Source organism: Arachis hypogaea, chromosome 17 (assembly GCF_003086295.3).
Source record: "Arachis hypogaea cultivar Tifrunner chromosome 17, arahy.Tifrunner.gnm2.J5K5, whole genome shotgun sequence".
NCBI lineage: Eukaryota > Viridiplantae > Streptophyta > Magnoliopsida > Fabales > Fabaceae > Arachis > Arachis hypogaea.
Genome location: NC_092052.1, coordinates 69,969,007 through 69,973,126, shown reverse-complemented (window position 1 = coordinate 69,973,126; position 4,120 = coordinate 69,969,007). Strand labels below are relative to the sequence as shown.

General features: G+C 35.8%; 1 long non-coding RNA gene across 1 annotated transcript; it reads left to right on the top strand.

The window, feature by feature from the left end:
• Nucleotides 1-211: 211 nt before the first annotated feature.
• LOC140180809 (uncharacterized) lies at nt 212-1,518 on the top strand. Its single transcript, XR_011874788.1, has 3 exons — nt 212-258; nt 364-500; nt 1,416-1,518. It is a non-coding gene; the product is annotated as an uncharacterized lncRNA (long non-coding RNA).
• Nucleotides 1,519-4,120: the final 2,602 nt, after the last annotated feature.

Sequence of the window (4,120 nt, the reverse complement as noted above, 5' to 3'; positions counted from 1 at the left end):
CCTCTCCCTCACCCACGAAGCACTCACCCACTCCGAGAGAGAAGAGAAGAACGGAGGAGGGAGAAGCTGTCCAGCCGCCGTCATCGTCCATGGAGCTGTGAGGAGCTTTGTTGCTGTCGCGTGCCAGAGGAGAAGGGGGCGAAGGAAGCACGCGACGGAGAAGGGGGCGCTGCTTGCCCGCTACACCTCGTCCTCGTCGCTGTTGGGGCTGCTGCAGGGTGTGCCATCGCCGTCAAACTTGGTGGCTAACATATAATGGTCAGAATTCATTATTACATTTTTACAAGCTTTTCTTATCATCTTATGTAGTTCATCTACAATCGCTATATGGCTGAAACTTGAAAGTCTTTACAATTGAAATAGCATAAGCCAGGACCTGTTAGAGGAACAATTTTTTCTTTCTACTGGACCTGTAGGTATATCCATTGCTTAACTGATAGATGGTGAACTGAAGAGATTTGGTCAATTGCATCCACGATTCCAAGGAGTGGAGACTTTAGGTAAATATTTATTACAAAGCAAAAGCTGAGGAGTATAGCTAATTATTTGACGATCTTTATATTATGTGATCAAAAAAGTATTTCCTTCCAAAACGAGTATGAAATTTAGTGCAAGGAAAACGATGCGCATAAAGTGTAATATGCAATTTGTTCTTTAATTTGCAGCAATACATTATATAAATCCTTCTACTCTTCTAGTATTGGATGTCTTAGGAATTTCCAACAAAATACCAAAAAGGAGTATAGATAAACAATAGCTTTAATTTGCAAGAGTTCCTAATTCTTTTATATTTACCAATATGGGTATGTGTCTATCTTCCACAAAGAATGGAAAGATTGAAAAGCTGACATGTTTTCCTTCACTCTAATTCCACCCAATAATTGAAAAAGGTTCAAGTGTAAAATAATCAATAGCTTAATTTAAGGGATCGGATACTTAACATGGATGGCTTATACATATATGCATGGTTAGACAAACACTCACCATCATATCATTGGTTAGTGCTTGCTATCATGTGTTATAAATAAATATATATATCTATATATATACACACATTAATGCCTTTAATTTGGGGATGGAGGCTTAGCTGTAAGACAACAACAAAATTTTTTGGGCCACAACATATTATATGTTAAGTGTTAGTGTTATATGTCATAACCCTATTTTTCATCATAATTAGTGTAATTATCCTTTTTTTTTCAATAAAAACTATCATTTTCAATAAAATAAGGGGCCGGTTAGCATGCACATGGGTTCTTCAATTTTGACTTTTGATCATAGTTATATCCTTTTGTCAAATATGCGCTCTTTGGTTTTCCTTCTGCTTTCTAATCAGAATACAAGTTGTTGGGTATTGGATAAAGTATTGCTCTGTTTGTGAAAATTAACACATGATTGCGTTTTACACATGACAGGAACAAGATATAGCTCATCAATTTTCCCTAACCGGGCTCCACCTGGACAGCTTCTACTATTGAATTTCATTGGAGGAGCTACCAATCCTGGAATGTTAACAAAAGTTTGATAATTTTTTTTATATTCAAACAAGTTCCATATGACCACTTCTATCTGATTACAAGATTTATTTATTTTCCCTAGTTCTTTTTGATACCTAAAGCCTCTCGTTCAATGACAGATGGATAGTGAACTCATTCAAGTAGCTGATCGAGATTTGCGAAAAATTCTTATAAACCCAAATGCCAATAATCCAACTGTATTAGGTGTAAAACTGTGGCCTAAAGCTGTTCCACAGTTCTTAATTCGCCATGTTGAGCTACTAAATGTTGCTAAAGCCACTCTGAAAGACACCGGCTTTCTGGGGATGTTCCTTGGGGAAAACTATGTGTCTGGTGTCGCCTTGGGAGCATGTGTTGAAGGAGCCTACGAGTTAGCTGCCAAAGTAAATGATGTAGCCAGCAATGGATCCACACTTTGTTGACGGAGAGAGGAACGCGATGGCCAGAGAGGAGAAGGAGTGTTTCGCGAGAAGAAGGAGGCGCTGCCCGCACCGCCATTCATACCTGTGATTTCTTTAGCTCGTCGTTGCTGCGTCTTCAAGTAGGTTTCGTGCATGAAATTTTGATTAAGTGAAGTGACTGAAAATTAATATTCTATTGTAATCCAAATTCAATACGCAAAGTTTATTTATTTAATTGACACAATCCCTAAAGTTTGTTGAACGATTTTGTATGTTCAAGTATGCCATGTTTAGTTTCTTATGTTAAATACTGCACATATAGACAACTAAGTTAATTTCAGTAAGCAAATTCTTTCTTTTTCAATATTGTTTGCTGCTTTGGATTGAAAAATTATAGTTGAGTTTGTTGTTAAAAATGATCAATGAGCATAATTTGTTGGTAGAAGTAGAATTTGTTAGCTCATATCTTAGTCGGTGCTTGTTTTTTCAGTATGTAGATGTGGGGTAAAGATCTTTTGATTGCTCTATTGTTTTAGCATGTGTCATTGATGCTTGGTATTGGTAAGAAGTTAAGAGATTAGGAATTCTTTTGTTGTGGTAGTTGTCTCTCCTCTGTAACTTTGCCTCTAATCATCTATGAACTTTATACAATTTACAGATCTACCTTTTCATCTTATTATTAATAAAAGACAATTTACACTCAATTCACCGTACACACACGCTGCCTATATATTGTGTTTATTGAATAAATTAGTTGTTGATAGGAAGAAAGCTTAGCTTTTTGTTTACTTGATGCGGTATATACTTAGTACTAGCACTGAGTGAAGTTCATTATTATAGGATCTTGTGAGGTGTAGTTGATTTATTAATGTCCTTCTATGCCATCTAAGTCTGCATATTTGCATCTTGAGCATCAAATATTTGCATATTCTCTTTTATTTTATCACTTATTTTTAGTGTGCTGGCCATTTTTAATAACATGGAATGAAATTATCCCAAGTAGCATGATCCTACTTTTTTGGCACATGAATGTTTTAAGGTAGGGTAATTTATTTTTTCTGGAAACAGAATCTGAAGCTTGTTTCTTTTGTGATTTCATTCTCTTTTATTTTAGCAAAATTTTGGAAATAGGAAAAAAGGAGGAAATGTAAACAGAAACTAATAGTGTACAATTTTTTGTGCATTTGGTTATTTGTTATTATGTTCTTTACTGTCGCTTTCAGATGTACAATGTTCTTTGGTCTAACATGTTTATTTCTTTTGCTACCAGGAGGACATAATATGAAGAAAATATTTTCCGTAGCAATATGAAATGGGATGGGTCTCATATATATATATATATATATATATATATATATATATATATATATATATATATATAGTTATATAAATATAATATTTTAATGTGTTCTGTACTTTTTGTAAACAGATTTTACCTGGTATTAGATATAATGGATAAATTACACTCTATTTTTATTTGTGTTGTTCGGACTAAAAACATATCTAGCTTAAAATATAATTTTTATGATTTAGATCTCTTGAATTTCTCATTTTTAGATTTATTTTGTGATTATCATAAATTTGGGATGTGATATGCTTTAAAAAAAATAAATCTAATAAAACAAAATAGGCTATGGTCACGGTTTTAAAGAGGAGTGACCATAGAGGCTATGGCCACGGCAAAAACTGTGACCATAGATAAGGCTATGGTCACGGTTTTATGGAGGGGTGACCATAGAGGCTATGGCCACGGCAAAAACCGTGACCATAGATAAGGCTATGGTCACGGTTTTAAGGTGGGGTGACCATAGAGGCTATGGCCACGGCAAAAACCGTGACCATAGATAAGACTATGGTCATGGTTTTAAGGTGGGGTGACCAAAGTTAGGCCAAACGGGCTAAAAACGCTAACGGGTTGAACCGGGCCAAGCTGGGCCCAAGCCCAACATATATAACACTCCATTAATGAACCCATCATCCATAAACACACACACACACACAAGGTGAGTGGCTGAAGTGAAAAGTATAGGAAGAAAGAAAAGTTACTATTCACACACAACTTCAATCCATCATATCTTGAGCTACAATTCTCCGATTCGCGTGCCATCGATGGCTACACGAAGCTCTCGCCGAGCCCATTACTTCTAGTTAAGCCTTGTGGTAAGTTTCTCAAAATTCTTGGTCCAGTTTCCTGCCCTATGA